The following is a 19,371-nucleotide window of genomic DNA, read 5'->3' as shown; positions in this document are numbered from 1 at the left end:
GATTTCTCATGCATAACGGGCAATATTTTTGTAAGAAATGACTTATGGATTGGGAGTCAACACTCAGTTAAAAATCCCCCGCCTCCCCCTTTTCTTGACGATTGTGAAACCCAATATATAAAAACTAGAAAGAGTTTACAATAGCTAAAAATTACTGACACTTTTTGAAAATATCTCTCTCTACATTTGTGCATTCCCATTTTAGGTGTATACTTTTTTCTAAAATCAAAACTTAAGTTTTCACTTTCCCTTCGTCTCATAAACAATTTTGATAAAATGGTAAATTGATCACAACGAACTGAATATTTTAGAGTTTATGCATGGAAAAAATTTAAAACAATAACAAATGTAAGTAAAAAAAATTTATTCATACACAACAAATGAACACAGAAGTTTTTTTATCCAAGTTTGGGAAATTCTAGTAGTTCAACCCTAATAGTTTGGAAATTTATAAGAAAGAAATTTAAATCTACACATTTTTTAAATTTGGATATGCATGCTTGAAACATGTCAAAGATGCAAATGACCTATGGATCCAAACCTTTTAAAAAGAATAACAAATTCTCATTAAATTCTCAAGTGAGCGTGCGGTGGGATATTTACGTGAGTCAAACAAGCCATTATTTTTCCCAATTATCATACGTAACGGGCTATATTTTTGCATGCCAGGACTTATGGATTTGGAGTGAACACTGAGTTAAAAATCCTCCTCCTCCCATTTTTCCCGACGATTGCCAAAAACATTATATAAAAACCAGAAAGAGTTTACAATCCCTAAAAATTACAGATACTTTTTGGAATTATCTCTCTCTTCATTTGTGCTTTTCCATTTTAGATGTATACTTTTTTTCTTAAATCAAAACGTGAGCTTTCACTTTCCCTTCATTCATAAATAATATTGATAAAAAGGCAAATAGATCATAACAAAGTGAAAATTTTTGAGTTTATGCATGGAAAAAATTTAAAACAATAACAATTGTATGTAAATAAAATTGATTCACACACCACAAATGAACACAAATGTATTGTTATCCAACTTTGGGAAATTCCACTAGTTCAACCCTAATTGCTCTGAATTTTATAAGAAAGAGATTTAAATCTACACATGTTTTAAATATGGATATGCATGCTTGAAACATGTTAAATATGCAAATGAATTGTGGATTCAAAACTTTTAAACAGAATAACAAATGCTCATTAAATTCTCAAGTGAGAGTGCAGTGGGATATTTACCCGAGTCAAACAGGGCAATATTTTGCCCATTTACAAAAAGTTGACCCAACAAGCATAGATGATTGTAAACTGATTTGTCATGCGTAACGGGCTATATTTTTGTCAGAAATGACTTTTGGATTGGGAGTCAACACTCAGTTAAAAATCCCCCACCTCCCCCTTTTCCCGACGATTGCGAAACCCAATATATAAAAACAAGAAAGAGTTTACAATCCCTAAAAATTACAGACACTTTTTAGCATTATTACTATCTACATTTGAGAATTTCCATTTTAGATGTATACTTTTTTCTTAATTCAAATCTCTATTCTTCACTTTCCCTTCAACTCATAAACAATTTTGATCAAAGGGCAAATAGATCACAACGAAGTAAAAAATTTAGAGTTTATGCATGGAAAATTTTAAAACAATAAAAAATTTAAGTAAAGAAAATGTATTCACACCACAAATGAACTCAAAAGTTTTTTTATCCAAGTTTTTGAAATTCCACTAGTTCAACCCTAGTAGCTTGGAATTTTAAACGAAAGAGATCTAAATCCACACATGTTTTAAATATGGATATGCATGTTTGAAACAAGTAAGCGATGCAAATGACCTATGGATCAAAACCTTTTAAAGAGAATAACAAATCCTCATTAAACTCTCAAGTGGGTGTGGGTGGGATATTTATCAGTGTGAAACAAGCCATTATTTCGCCCATTTACAATAAGCTGACCCAACAATCTTGGATGATTATAAAGTCATTTATCATGTGTAACGGCTATATTTTTGTAAGATATGACTTATGGATTGGGAGTCAACACTCAGTGAAAAGTCCCCCGTCTCCCATTTTTCCCGACGATTGCCAAACCCAATATATAAAAACTAGTAAGAGTTTACAATCCCTAAAAATTACTGACACTTTTTGGAATTATTTCTCTCTACATTTGTGCATTTAGATTTTAGATGTATACTTTTTTCTTAAATCAAAACTTACGTTTTCACTTTCCCTTCGTCATGTAAATAATTTTGATGAAAAGGCAAATACATCACAATGAAATGAATATTTTAGAGGTTATGCAAGGAAATAGTTTAAAACAATAACAAATGTAAGTAATTTAAATTATTCACACACCAAAAATGAACGCAAGTGTTTTGTTAACCAAGTTTGGGAAATTCCACATGTTCAACCCTAATAGCTCGGAATTTTATAAGAAAGAGATTTGAATCTACACATGTTTTAAATATGGATATGCATGATTGAAACATGTTAAAGATACAAATGACCTGTGGATCCAACCTTTTAAAGAGAATAACAAATGCTCATTAAATTCTCAAATGAGCGTGCGGCGGGATATTTACCCGAGTCAAACAAGACATTATTTTGCCCATTTACAAAAAGCTGACCCAACAATGATGGATGATTGTAAATTGATTTATCATGTGTAATGGGCTATATTTTTGTAAAAAATGACTTATGGATTGGGAGTTAGCACTCAGTTAAAAATCCCCCGCCTTCCATTTTTTTCGACGATTTCTAAACCCAATATTTAAAAACTAGAGAGAGTTTAGAATCCCTAAAAATTACAAACACTTTTTGGAATTATCTCTCTCTACATTTGTGAATTTCCATTTTAGATGTATACTTTTTTCTTAATAGAAAACTTGAGTTTTCACTTTCCCTTCATCTTGAAACAATTTTGATAACAAAGGCAAGTAGATCACAATGAAGTTAATATTTTAGAGTTTATGCATGGAAAAAATTTAAAACAATAAAAAATGTAAGTAAAGAAAATTTATTCACACATTACAAATGAACACAAATATTTTGTTAACCAAGCTTGGGAACTTCCACAAGTTCAACCCTAATAACTTGGAATTTTATAAGAAAGGGATTTAAATCTACACATGTTTTAAATATGGATGTGCATGCTTCAAACATGTTAAAGATGCAAATGACCTATGGATCCAAACCTTTTTAAGAGAATATCAAATGCTCATTAAATTCTCAAGTAAGCGTGCGGTGGGATACTTACCTGAGTCAAACAAACCATTATTTTGCCCATTTACAAATAGCTGACCCAACTATCATAGATGATTGTAAAGTGATTTTTCATGCGTAATGGGCTATAATTTTGTAATAAATGACTTATGGATTGGGAGTCAACACTAAGTTAAAAATCCCATGTCTCCCCTTTTCCCGACTATTGTGAAACCCAATACATAAAAACTAGAAGAGTTTACAATCCCTAAAAATTACAGACACTTTTTGGAATTAACTCTCTCTACATTTGTGCATTTCCATTTTAGATGTATAATTGTATTTTAAATCAAAATTTGAGTTTTCACTTTCCCTTCATCTCGTAAAAAATTTTGATAACAAAGGCAAATAGATCACAACGAAGTGAAAATTTTAGAGTTTATGAATAGAAAGAATATAAAACAATAACAAATGTAAGTAAAGAAAATTTATTCACACACCACAAATGAACACAAAAGTTTTCTGATCCAAGTTTGGGAAATTCTACTTGTTCAACCCTAATAGCTAGGAATTTTATAAGAAAGGGATTTAAACCTACAATTGTTGTAAATATGGACATATATGCATGAAACATGTTAAAGATGCAAATGAGCAAAGGATCCAAACCTTTTAATGAGAGTAACAAATGCTCATTAAATTCTCAAGTAAGCGTGTGGTGGGATATTTACCTGAGTCAAACAAGTCATTATTTTGCCCATTCACAAAATCTGACCCAACAATTATGGATGATTGTAAAGTAATTTCTCATGCGTAACAAGCTATATTTTTTAAAGAAATGACTTATGGATTGTGAGTCAACACTTAGTTAAAAATCCCTCGCTTCTCCCTTTTCCCGATGATTGTGAAGCCCAATATACAAAAACTAGAAAGAGTTTACAATCTCTGAAAATTATAGACACTTTTTGGAATTATCTCTCTCTACATTGGTGCATTTCCATTTTAGAGGTATAATTTTTTCTTAAATCAAAACTTGAGTCTTCACTTTCCCTTCATCTTGTGAACAATTTTGATCAAAGGGCAAATAGATCACAACGAAGTGAAAATTTTAGAATTTATGCATGGAAAAAATTTTAAACAATAAAAAATGTAAGTAAAGAAAATTGATTCACACACCACAAATGAACACAAAAGTTTTGTTGTCCAAGTTTGGGAAATTCGACTAGTTCAACCCATAGCTTGGAATTTTAAAAGAAAGTTATCGTAATCCGCACATATTTTAAATATGGACATGCATGCTTGAAACATGTTAAAGATGCAAATGACTTGTGGATCCAAATCTTTTAAATAGAATAAGAAATGCTCATTAAATTCTCAAGTGAGCATGCGGTGGGATATTTACCCGAGTCAAACAAGCCATTATTTTGCCCATTTACAAAAAGTTGACCTAACAATCATAGATGATTTTAAAGTGATTTGTCATGGGTAACAGATAAATTTTTGTCAGAAATGACTTTTGGATTGGGAGTCAACACTCAGTTAAAAATCCCCCGTCTCCCCCTTTTCCCGACGATTGTGAAACCAAATATATAAAAACTAGAAAGAGTTTACAATCCCTAAAAATTATAGAAACTTTTTAGAATTATCTCTATCTACTTTTGTGCATTTCCATTTTAGATGTATACTTTTTCTTAAATCAAAACTTGAGTTATCACTTTCCCTTCATCTCGTAAACAATTTCGATAACAAAGACAAATAGATCACAACGAAATGAAATTTTAGAGTTTATGCAAGGAAAAAATTAAAAACAATAAAAAATTATAGTAAAGAAAATTTATTCACACACCAAAAATGAACACAAAAGTTTTGTTATCCAAGTTTGGGAAATTCAACTAGTTCAACCCTAATAGCTTGGAATTTTATAAGTAAGAGATTTAAATCTACACATATTTTAAATATGGATATGCATGCTTGAAACATGTTAAAGATGCCAATGACCTATGGATCAAAACCTTTTAAAGAGAATAACAAATGCTCATTAAATTCTCAAGTGAGCGTGCAGTAGGATATTTACCCGAGTTAAACAAGCCATTATTTTGCCCATTTACAAAAGGCTGACCCAACAATCATGGATGATTGTAAAGTGATTTCTCATGCATAACGGGCTATATTTTTGTACTAAATGACTTATGGATTTGGAGTCAACACTGAGTTAAAAATCCCTCTCCTCCCCCTTTTCTCAATGATTGTGAAGCGCAATATATATAAAAACTAGAAAGGTTTTATAATCCCTAAAAATTACAAATATTTTTAGAATTTTTGCTCTCTATATTTTTTCTTTTCCATTTTACATGTATTCATTTTTCTTAAATCAAAACTTGAGTTTTCACTTTCCCTTCATCTCGTAAATAATATTGATCAAAAGGCAAATAGATCATAACAAAGTGAAAATTTTAGAGTTCATCCATGGAAAAAATTTAAAACAATAACAAATGTACGAAAATATAATTTATTCACACACCACATATGAACACAAATGTATTGTTTTCCAACTTTGGGAAATTCCTCTAGTAGAACCCTAATAGCTCGGAATTTTATAAGAAAGATTTAAATCTACACATGTCTTAAATATGGATATGCATGCTTGAAATATGTTAAAGATGCAAATGACCTGTGGATCCAAACCTTTTAAAGAGAATAACAAATGCTCATTAAATTCTCAAGTGAGCGTGCGGTGGGATAATTACCCGAGTCAAACAAGCCATTATTTTTCCCTTTTACAAAAAGTTGACCTAACAAACGTAGACAATTGTAAAGTGATTTGTCATGCGTAAAGGGCTATATTTTTGTAAGAAATGACTTAGGGATTAGGAGTCAACACTCAGTTAAAAATCCCCCATCTCCCCCTTTTCCCGACGATTGTGAAACCCAATATATAAAAACTAGAAAGAGTTTACAATCCCTAAAAATTACAGACACTTTTTGGAATTATCTCTCTCTACCTTTGTGCATTTCCATTTTAGATGTATACTTTTTTCTTAAATCAAAACTTGAGTGTCCCTTCATCTCGTAAAGAACTTTGATAACAAAGGAGAATAGATCACAGCGAAATGAAAATATTAGAGTTTATGCAAGGAAAAAATTTAAAACAATAACAAATGTAAGTAAAGATAATTTATTCACACACCACAAATGACCACAAAAGTTTTAATTTGGAAAATTCGACTAGTTCAACCCTAATAGCTTGGAATTTTATAAGAAAGAGATTTAAATCTACACATGTTTTAAATATGGATATGCATGCTTGAAACATGTGAAAGATGCAAATGACCTATGATCCATACCTTTCAAAGAGAATAACAAAAGGTCATTAAATTCTCAAGTGTGTTTGTGGTGGGATATTTACCCGAGTCAAACAAACCATTATTTTGCCCATTTAGAAAAAGCTGACCCAACAATCATGGATGATTGTGAAGTGATTTCTCATGCATAACGGGCTATTTTTTTTAAGAAATGACTTATGGATTGGTAGTCAACACTCAGTTAAAAATCCTCAGCCTCCCTCCTTTCTCGACGATTGCAAAGCGCACTACATAAAAACTAGAAAGAGTTTACAATCCCTAAAAATTAAAGACACGTTTTGGAATTATCTCTCTCTACATTTGTACATTTCCATTTTAGGTGTATACTTTTTTCTTAAATCATAACTTGAGTTTTCACTTTCCCTTCATCTCGTGAATAATTTTGATCAAAAGGCAAATAGATCACAACGAAGTGAAAATTTTTGAGGTTATGCATGGAAAAAATTTAAAACAATAACAAATGTTAGTAAAGAAAATTTATTCACACACAGAAAATGAACACAAATTTTTTGTTAACCAAGTTTGCAAAATTCCACATGTTCAAAAATAATAGCTTGGAATTTTATAAGAAAACGATTTAAATCTACCCGTGTTTTAAATATGGATATGCATGCTTGAAACTTGTTAAAGATGCAAATGACCTGTGGATCCAAACCTTTTAAAGAGAAAAACCAATGCTCATTAAATTCTCAAGTGAGCGTGCGGTGGGATATTTACCCGAGTCAAACATGCCATTATTTTGCCCATTTACAAAAACATACTCAACAAACATAGATGATTTTAAAGTGATTTGTCATGCGTAAAGGGCTATATTTTTGTAAGAAATGACTTATGGATTAGGAGTCAACACCCAGTTAAAAATCCTCCGTCCCCCCCTTTTCCCAACGATGCTAAAACCCAATATATAAAAACAAGAAAGAGTATAATATCCCTAAAAATTACAGACACACTTTGAAATTATCTCTCTCTACATTTGTGCATTTCCATTTAAGATATATAATGTTTTCTTAAATAAAAAAATTGAGTTTTCACTTTCCCTTCATATTGTAAACAATTTTGATACCTAAGGCAAATATATCGCAACAAAGTGAAAATTTTAGAGTTTATGCAAGGAAAAAATTAAAAACAAAAAAAAATGTAAGTAAAGAAAATTTATTCACACACCAAAAATGAACACAAATGTTTTGTTATCCAAGTTTGGGAAATTCGACTAGTTCAACCCTAATAGCTTGGAATATTATAAGAAAGAGATTTAAATCTACACATATTTTAAATATGGATATGCATGCTTGAAACATGTTAAAGATGCAAATGACCTATGGATTCAAACCATTTAAATCCAGACCTTTTAAAGAGAATAACAAATGCTCACAGTGAAATGAAAATATTAGTGTTTATGCAAGGAAAAAATTTAAAACAATAACAAATGTAAGTAAAGATAATTTATTCAGACACCACAAATGACCACAAAAGTTTTGTTATGCAAGTTTGGAAAATTCGACTAGTTCAACCCTAATAGCTTGGAATTTTATAAGAAAGAGATTTAAATCTACACATGTTTTAAATATGGATATGCATGCTTGAAACATGTTAAAGATGCAAATGATCTATGATCCAAACCTTTCAAAGAGAATAACAAAAGCTCATTAAATTCTCAAATGTGTGTGCGGTGGGATATTTACCCAAGTCAAACAAACCATTATTTTGCCCATTTAGAAAAAGCTTACCCAACAATCATGGATGATTGTGAAGTGATTTCTCATGCATAATGGGCTATATTTTTTTAAGAAATAACTTATGGATTGGTAGTCAACACTCAGTTAAAAATCCCCAGCCTCCCCCCTTTCTCGACGATTGCGAAGCCCAATATCAATAAACTAGAAAGAGTTTACAATCATTAAAACTTAAAGACACGTTTTGGAATTATCTCTCTCTACATTTGTACATTTGCATTTTAGGTGTATACTTTTTTCTTAAATCAAAACTTGAGTTTTTACTTTCACTTCATCTCGTGAATAATTTTGATCAAAAGGCAAATAGATCACAACGAAGTGAAAATTTAGAGGTTATGCATGGAAAAAATTTAAAACAATAACAAATGTCTGTAAAGAAAATTTATTCACACACCACAAATGAACACAAATGTTTTGTTAACCAAGTTTGCGAAATTCCACATGTTCAACACTAATAGCTTGGAATTTTATAAGAAAACGATTTAAATCTACACGTGTTTTAAATATGGATATGCATGCTTGAAACATGTTAAAGATGCAAATGACCTGTGGATCCAAACCTTTTAAGGAGAATAACCAATGCTCATTAAATTCTCAAGTGAGCGTGCGGTGGGATATTTACCCGAGTCAAACAAGCCATTATTTTGCCCATTTAAAAAATGCTGACCCAACAAACATAGATGATTGTAAAGTGATTTGTGATGTGTAAAGGGCTATATTTTTGTAATAAATGACATATGGATTAGGTGTCAACACCCAGTTAAAAATCCTCCGTCTCCCCCTTTTCCCGACGATGGTGAAACCCAATATTTAAAAACATGAAGGAGTTTACAATCCCTAAAAATTACAGACACATTTTGGAACTATCTCTCTCTACATTTGTGCATTTCCATTTAAGATGTATACTTTTTTCTTAAATAAAAAATTGAGTTTTCACTTTCCCTTCATTTCGTAAACAATTTTGATACCAAAGGAAATATATTGCAACGAAGTGAAAATTTTAGAGTTTATGAGTGGAAAAATTTTTAAACAATAATAAATGTAAGTAAAGAAAATTTATTCACGCACCACAAATGAACACAAAAGTTTTGTTATCCAAGTTTGGGAAATTCCACTAGTTCAACCCTAATAGCTTGGAATTTTATAAGAAATAGATTTAAATCTACCCATGTTTTAAATATTGATATGCAGGCTTGAAGCATGTTAAAGATGCAAATGACCTATGGATCCAAACCATTTAAATCCAGACCTTTTAAAGAGAATAACAAATGCTCATTAAATTCTAAAATGAGCATGTAGTGGGATATTTACCCGAGTCAAACATGCCATTATTTTGCCTATTTACAAAAAGTTGACCCAACAATTAAGGATGATTGTAAAGTGATTTACATGCGTAACGGGCTATATTTTAGTAAGAAATGAGTTATGGATTTGGAGTCAATGCTTTGTTAAATATCCTCCGCCTCCCCCTTTTCCTTACGATTGTGAAACCCAATATATAAAAACTAGAAAGAGTTTAGAATCCCAAAAAATTACAGACACTTTTTGGAATTATCTCTCTCTACATTTGTTCATTTCCATTTTAGATGTAAACTTTTTTCTTAAATCAAAACTTGAGTTTTCACTTTCTCTTCAGCTTGTAAACAATTTTGATAAAAACGAAAATAGATCACAACGAAGTGAAAATTTTAGAGTTTATGCTTGGAAAAAATTTAAAACAATAACAAATGTAAGTAAATAAAATTAATTCACACACCACAAATGAACCCAAAAGTTTTGTTATCCCAATTTTGGAAATACCACTAGTTCAACCCTAATAGCTTTGAATTTTATAAGAAAGAGAATTAAATCTACACATGTTTTAAATATGGATATGCATGCTTGAAACATTTTAAAAATTAAAATGACCTATGGATCCAAAGCTTTTAACGATCATAACAAATTTTCATTAAATTCTCAAGTGAGCGTGCGATGGGATTTTTACCCGATTAAAACAAGCCATTATTTTGCCCATTTACAAAAAGCTGACCCAACAATCATGGATGGATTGTAAAGTGATTTCTCATGCGTAACGGGCTATATTTTTATACGAAATGACTTATGGATTGAGAGTCAGCACTCAGCAAAAAATCTCCCTCCTACCCCTATTCCTGACAATTGCGAAGCCCAATATATAAAAACAAGAAAGAGTTTACAATCCCTAAAAATTAGAGACACGTTTTAGAATTATCTCTCTCTACATTTGTACATTTCCATTTTATGTGTAAACTCCTTCTTAAATCCGAATTTGAGTTTCCACTTTCCCATCATCTCGTAAACAATTTTTATAAAAAGGAAAAAAGATCACTACGAAGTGAAAATTTAAGAGTTTATGCAATGAAAAATTTTAAAGCAATAACAAATGGAAGTAAAGAAAATTTATTCACACACCACAAATGACACAAAAGTTTTGTTATCCAAGTTTGGGAAATTCCACTAGTTCAACCCTATTAGCTTGGAATTTTGTAAGAAAGAGATTTAAATCAACACATGTTTTAAATATGGATATGCATGCTTGAAACATGTTAAAGATGCTAATAACCTTTGGATCCAAACCTTTTAAAGAGAATAACAAATGCTCATTAAATTCTCAAGTGAGCGTGCAGTGGGATATTTACCCGAGTCAAACAAGCCATTATTTTGCCTATTTACAAAAAGCTGACCAAACAATCATAGATGATTGGAAAGTAATTTATCATACGTAACTGGCTATATTTTTGGAAGAAAAGACTTACGGATTGGTAGTCAACACTCGGTCAAAAATCCTCTGCCTCTCCCTTTTCCAAATGATTGTGAAACCAAATATAAAAAAACTAGAAAGAGTTTACGATCGCCAAAAATTTTAGACACTTTTTTGAATTATCTCTCTCCACTTTTGTGCATTTCCATTTTAGATGTATACTTCTTGCTTAAATCAAAACTTGAGTTTTCACTTTCCCTTCGTCTCGTAAACAATTTTGATAAAAACGCAAATAGATCACAACGAAGTGAAAATTTTAGAGTTCATGCATGGAAAAAATTTAAAACAATAGAAAATATAAGTAAAGAAAATTTATTCACACAGCACAAATGACCAAAAAAATTTTGTAATCCAAGTAAGGGAAATTCCACTAGTTCAACCCTAATAGCTTGGAATTTTATAAGAAAGTAATTTAAATCTACACATGTTTTAAATATGGATATGCATGCTAGAAACTTGTTAAAGATGCAAATGACCTATGGATCCAAACCTTTTAAAGAGAATAACAAATGCTCATTAAATTCTCAAATGAGCGTGCGGTGGATATTTACCTGAGTCAAACAAGCCATTATTTTTCCCATTTACAAAAAGCTGACCCAACAATCATGGATGATTGTAAATTGATTTATCATGCATAACGGGATATGTTTTTTTAAGAAAAGACTTATAGATTGGGAGTCAACACTCATTTAAACATCCTCTGCCTCCCCCTTTTTCCAACGATTGCAAAACCCAATATATAAAAACTAGAAAGAGTTTAAAATCCAAAAAAAATACATAAACTTTTTGGATTAATCTCTCTACTTTTGTTCATTTCAATTTTAAATTTATACTTTTTTCTTAAATCAAAACTAGAGTTTTCACTTTCTCTTCATCTCGTAAACAATTTTGATAAAAACGCAAATAGATCAAACCAAAGTGAAAATTTTAGAGTTTATGCATGGAAAAATTTTAAACAATAACAATGTAAGTAAACAAAATTTATTCACAAACCACAAATCAACCCAAAAGTTTTGTTATGCAAGTTTGGGAAATTCCACTAGTTCAATCCTTATAGCTTGGTATTTTATAAGAAAGAGATTTAAATCTACAGATGTTTTAAATATGGATATGCATGGTTGAAACATGTTAAAGATGCAAATGACTTATCGATCGAAACCTTTTACAGAGAATAACAAATGCTCATTAAATTATCAAGTGAGCAAGCAGTGGGATTTTGACCCGAGTCAAACAAGCCATTATTTTGCCCATTTACAAAAAGCTAACCCAACAATCATGGATGATTGTAAAGAGATTTCTCATGTGTAACGGGCTATTTTTTTTGTAAGAAATGACTTATGGATTGGGAGTCAACACTCATATAAAAATCCCCCGCCTACCCCTTTTCCCGACGATTGCGAAGCCCAATATTTAAAAACAAGAAAGAGTTTACAATCCCTGAAAATTACAGACACGTTTTGGAATTATCTCTTTCAAAATTTATCCATTTCCATTTTAGGTTTATACTTTTTTCTTAAATCAAAACTTGAGTTTTCACTTTCCCTTCATCTTGCAAACAATTTTGATAAAAAGGCATATAGATCACAACGAAGTGAAAATTTTAGAGTTTATACATGGAAATAATTTAAAAAACTAACAAATGTAAGTAAAGAAAATTTATTTACACACCACAAATGAAAACAAAAGTTTTGTTATCCAAGTTTGGGAAATTCCACTAGTTCGACCCTAATAGCTTGGAATTTTATAAGAAAGAGATTTAAATCTACACATGTTTTAAATATGTATATGCATGCTTGAAACATGTTAAAGATACAAATGACATATGGATCCAAACCTTTTAAAGAGAATAACAAATGCTCATTAAATTCACAAGTAAGCGTGCAGTGGGATATTTACCCGAGTCAAACAAGTTAATATTTTTCCCTTTTAAAAAAAGCTGACCCAACAATCATAGATGATATTAAATTTATTTGTCTTGCATAACGGGCTAAATTTTTGTAAGAAATGACATATGGATTGGGAGTCAACACTCAGTTAAAAATCCCCCACCTCCCCCTTGACCCGACAACTGTGAAACCCACTATTTAAAAACTTGAAAGTGTTTAAATTACAAACACTTTTTAGAATTATCACTCTCTACATGTGTACATTTCCATTTTAGATGTTTACTTTTTTCTTAAATCAAAACTTGATTTTTCACTTTCCGTTCATCTCGTAAACTATTTTGATAAAAAGGCAAATAGATCACAATGAAGTGAAAATTTTAGAGTTTATTCATGGAAAAAATTTAAAACAATAAAAAATGTAACTAAAGAAAATTTATTCACACACCACAAATGAACACAAAAAATTTTTATCCAAGTTTTGGAAATTCTAGTAGTTCACCCCTAAGAGCTTGGAATTTTATAAGAAAGAGATTTAAATCTACACATGTTTTAAATATGGATATGCATGCTTGAAACATGTTAGAGATGAAAATGACCTATGGATCCAAACCTTTTAAAGAGAATAACAAAAGCTCAATAAATTCTCAAGTGAGCGTGTGGTGGGATGTTTACCCGAGTCAAGCAAGCCATTATTTTTGCCTCTACAAAAAGTTGACCCAACAATGATGGATGATTGTAAAGTGATTTATCATGTGTAACGGGCTATTTTTTTTTAAAGAAATGACTTATGGAGTGGTAGTCAACACTCAGTTAAAAATCCCCTGCCTCCCCCTTTTCTTGACGATTGCGAAACCCAATATATAAAAACTAGAAAGAGTTTACCATCCCTTAAAATTACAGACACTTTTTGGATTTATCTCTCTCTACATTTGTTCATTTCCATTTTAGATTTATACTTTTTTCTTAAATCAAAATTTGAGTTTTCACTTTCCCTTCATCTCGTAAACAATTTTTATAAAAACCCAAATAGATCACAACGAAGTGAAAATTTTAGAGTTGATGCAAGAAAAAATTTTAACACAATAACAAATGTAAGTAAACAAAATTTATTCACACACCACAAATGAACCCAAAAGTTTTGTTATCCAAGTTTGGCAAATTCCACTAGTTAAACCCTAATAGCTTAGTATTTTATAAGAAAGAGTTTAAATCTACACATGTTTTAAATATGGATATGCATGCTTGAAACATGTTAAAGATTCAAATGACCTATGGATCCAAACCTTTTATAGATAATAACAAATGCTCATTAAATTCTCAAGTGAGGATGCGGTAGGATTTTTACCTGAGTCAAACAAGCCATTATTTTGCCCATTTATAAAAAGCTGACCCAATAATTGAGGATGATTTGTAAAGTGATTTCTCATGCGTAACGGGCTATGTTTTTGAAAGATATGACTTATGGATTGGGAGTCAACACTCAGTTAAAAATCCCTCGCCTACCCCTTTTCTCGACGATTGCGAAGCCCAATATATAAAAACAAGAAACAATTTACAATCGCTGAAAATTACAAACACGATTTGGAATTATCTCTCTCTACATTTGTGCATTTCAATTTTTGGTGTATACTTTTTTCTTAAATCAAAACTTGAGTTTTTACTTTTCCTTCTTCTCGTAAACAATTTTGATAAAAAGGCAATTAGTTCACAATGAAGTGAAAATTTTAGAGTTTATACATGGAAAAATTTTAAAACTATAACAAATGTAAGAAAATAAAATTTATTCACACACCACAAAAGAATAAAAAAACTTTTGTTATCCAAGTTTGGGAAATTCCACTAGTTCAACCCTAATAGCTTTGAATTTTATAAGAAAGTGATTTAAATCTATACATGTTTTAAATTTGGATATGCATGCTTGAAACATGTTAAAGATGCAAATAACCTAAGGATCCAAACCTTTTAAAGAGAATATCAAATACTCATTAAATTCTCAAAGTGAGTGTGCGGTGGGATATTTACCCGAGTGAAACAAACCATTATTTTTCCCATTTAGACAAAGCTGACCCAACAATCTTGGATGATTTTAAAGTGATTTATCATGCGTAACGGGCTATATTTTTTTAAGAAATGACTTATGGATTGGGAGTCAACACTTAGTAAAACATCCCCCGCCTCCCATTTTTCCTAACGAAATCCAAACTCAATGTTTAAAAACTAGAAAGAGTTTAGAATCCCTAAACATTACAAACACTGTTTGAAATTATGTCTATCTACATTTGTGAATTTCTAGTTTAGATGTATACTCTTTTCTTAAATCAAAATCTGAGTTTTCACTTTCCCTTCATCTCGTAAATAATTTTGATCAAAAGGCAAATAGATCACAACGAAGTGAAAATTTTAGAGTTTATTATAAAAATAATTGTAAAATATAAAAAATGCAAGTAAAGAAAATTTATTCACACACCACAAATGAACCCAAAAGTTATGTTATCCAAGTTTGGGAAATTCGACTAGTTCAACCCTCATAGCTCGGAATTTTATAAGAAAGAGATTTAAATTAACACATGTTTTAAATATGGATATGCATGCTTGAAACATGTCAAAGATGCAAATGCCATATGGATCCAAACCTTTTAAAGAGAATAACAAATCCTCATTAAATTCTCAAGTGTGCGTGCGGTGGGATATTTACCTGAGTCAAACTAGCCATTATTTTGCCCATTTACAAAAAGCAGACCAAACAATCATAGATGATTGTAAAGTGATTTATCATGCGTAACGGGCTATATTTTTGTAAGAAATGACTTATGGATTGGGAGTCAACACTCAGGTAAAAATCCCCTGCCTCCTCCTTTTCCTAACTCTTCTGAAACCCAATATATAAAAACTAGAAAAAGTTTACAATCCGTAAAAATTACAGATAATTTTTTGAATTATCTCTCCATATATTTGTGCATTTCAATTTTTTATCTAAACTTTTTTCTTCAATCAAAACTTGAATTTTCACTTTTCCTTCACCTAGTAAACAATTTTGATAAAACGGCAAATAGATCACAACAATGTGAAAATTTTAGAGTTTATGCATGGAAAATATTTAAAACAATAACAAATGTAAGTAAAGAAAATTTATTCACACACCACAAATGAACACAAAGGTTATTTTATCCAAGTTTGGGAAATTCCAGTAGTTCAACGCTAATAGCTTGGAAATTTATAAGAAAGAGATTTAAATCTTTACATGTTTAAAATATGGATATGCTTGCTTGAAACATGTTAAAGATGCAAATGACCTATGGATCCAAACCTTTTTAATAGAATAACAAATGCTCTTTAAATTCGTAAGTAAGCGTAAGGTGGGATATTTACCCGAGTCAAACAAGCCATTATTTTGCCCATTTACAAAAAGTTGACCCAACATTCATAGATGATATTAAAGTGATTTGTCATGCGTAACTGGCTAAAGTTATGTAAGAAATGACATTTGTATTGGAAGTCAACACTTAGTTAAAAATCCCTCGCCACCCCCTTTTCTGGAAGACTGCGAAACCCACTATATAAAAATAAGAAAATGTTTACAATCCCTAGAAATTACAAACACTTTTTGGAATTAACTCTCTCTAAATTTGTGCATTTCCATTTTAGATGTATACTTTTCACTTAAATTAAACTTGAGTTTTCACTTTCCCTTCATATCGTAAACAATTTTCATAAAAAGGCAAATAGATTACAACGAAGTGAAAATTTTAAACTTTATGCAAGGAAAAATTTTAAAATAATAACAAAAGTAGGTAAAGAAAATTTATTCACACACCACAATTGAACACAAAAGTTTTTTTATCCAAGTTTGGGAAATTCCAGTAGTTCACCCCTAATAGCTTGGAATTTTATAAGAAAAAGATTTAAATATACACATCTTTTCAATATGGATATGCATGCTTGAAACATGTCAAACATGCCAATGACCTATGGATCCAAACCTTTTAAAGAGAATAAAAAATGCTCATTAAATTCTCAAGTGAGCATGCGGTGGGATATTTACTCAAGTCAAACAAGCCATTATTTTGCCCATTTACAAAAAGCGGACCCAACAATCATGGATGATTGATAAGTGATTCATCATGCGTAATGGGCTATATTTTTGTAAGAAACGACTTATGGATTGGGAGTCAAATAAGACATTATTATGCTCATTTAAAAAAAGGTGACCCAAAAATCATGGATGATTGTAAAGTGATTTCTCAAGTGAAATGGGCTATATTTTTGTAAGAATTGACTTATGGATTGGGAGTCAACACTTAGTTAAACCCCCCCTCCCCCTTTTTCCGACTATTGCGAAACCACAAATATAAAACCTAGAAAGAGTTTTCAAGCCCAAAAATTTGAGAGACTTTTTGGAATTATCTCACTCTACATTTGTGAATTTCTATTTTAGATGTTTACTTTTTTCTTAAATCAAAACTTGAGATTTACTTTCCCTTCATCTCGTAAACAATTTTTATAAAAAGGCAAATAGATCACAACTAAGTGAAAATTGTAGAGTTTACGCATAGAAAAAATTTAAAACAATAAAAAATGTACGTAATGAAAATTTATTCATACACGACAAAAGAACACAATAGTTTTATTATCCAAGTTTGGGAAATTTCACTTGTTCAACCCTAATTGCATCGAATTTTATAAGAAAAAGATTTAAATCAACAAATATTTTAAATATGGATATGCATGCTTGAAACGTGTTAAAGATGCAAATGACCTATGGATCCAATCCTTTTAAAGAGAATAACAAATGCTCATTAAATTCTCAAGTAAGCGTGCGGTGGGATATTTTCCCGAGTCAAACAAGCCATTATTTTGCCAAATCACAAAAAGCTTACCCAACAATCATGGATGATTGTAAAGCAATTTCTCTTGGATAATGGACTATATTTTTTTAAGAAAAGACTTATGGATTGGGAGTCACCACTCAGTTATAAATCCCATGCCACCTCCTTTTCCCGATGATTGCCAAACCCAATCTATAAAAACTAGAAAGACTTTACAATCCCTAAAAATTACAAACACTTTTTGGAATTATCGCTCTCTACATTTGTGCATTTCCATTTTAGATGTTTACTTTTTTCTTAAATCATAACATGAGTTTTCACTTTTCCTTCATCTCGTAAACAATTTTTATAAAAAGGCAAATTTATCAAAATGAAGTGAAAATTTTAGAGCTTATGCATGGAAAATTTTAAAACAATAACAAATGTAAGTTAAGAAAATTTATTCTCACACCAAAAATAAACCCCAAAAGTTTTGTTATCCAAGTTTTGGAAATTCCACTAGTTCAACCCTAATTGCTTGGAATTTTATAAGAAAGAGATTTAAATCTACACATGTTTTAAATAAGGATATGCATGCTTGAAACATGTTAAATATAAATATAACCTATGGATCCAAACCTTTTAAATAGAATAACAAATGCTCATTAAATTCTCAAGCCTGCATGCGGTGGGATATTTACCCGAGTCAAACAAGCAATTATTTTGCCCATTTACAAAAAGCTGACCAACCAATCATGGATAATTGTAAAACTATTTCTCATGCGTAACTAGCTATATTTTTGTAAGAAATGACATATGGATCTGGAGTCAAAACTCAATTAAAAATCCCTTGCCACCTCCTTTTCTCGACAATTGTAAAACCCAATATATAAAAACTAGAAAGAGTTTACAATCCCTAAAAATTACAGACACTTTTTGGAATTATCTCTCTCTAAATTTGTGCATTTCCATTATAGATGTATACATTTTTTTAAATCAAAAGATGAGTTGTCACTTTCCCATCTTCTTGTAAACAATTTTGATAAAAAGGCAAATAGATCACAACGGAGTGAAAATTTTAGAGTTTATGCATGGAAAAAATTTAAAAGATTAACAAATGTAACTAATGAAAATTTAATTTCACACCACAAACGAACACAAAAGTTTTGTTATCCAAGTTTGGGAAATTTCACTAGCTCGACCCTAATAACTCGAAATTTTATAAGAAAGAGATTTAAATCTACGCATGTTTTAAATATGGATATGCATGCTAGAAACATGTTAAAGATGCAAATAACCTTTGGATCCTAACCTTTTAAAGAGAATAACCAATGCTCATTAAATTTTCAAGTGAGCGTGCAGTGGGATATTTACTCGAGTCATATAAGCCATGATTTTTCCCATTCACAAAAATTTGAACCAAACAATAATAGATGATTGTAAAGTGATTTGTCATGCGTAACGGGCTATTTTTTTTGTAAGAAATGACTAATGGATTGGGAGTTGACACTCAGTTAAAAATCCCCCGCCTCCTCTTTTCCAAACGATTGCGATACCCAATATATAAAAACTGGAAAGAGTTTACAATCACTAAAAATTGCAGATACTTTTTGGAA

This window comes from Aristolochia californica, unplaced genomic scaffold (genome assembly GCF_029961685.1).
Source record: "Aristolochia californica isolate CCGP_79_NKW_82.1479 unplaced genomic scaffold, dmAriCali1.0.hap1 SCAF_8, whole genome shotgun sequence".
Taxonomy (NCBI): domain Eukaryota; kingdom Viridiplantae; phylum Streptophyta; class Magnoliopsida; order Piperales; family Aristolochiaceae; genus Aristolochia; species Aristolochia californica.
Note: the sequence above shows the minus strand (reverse complement) of the source record.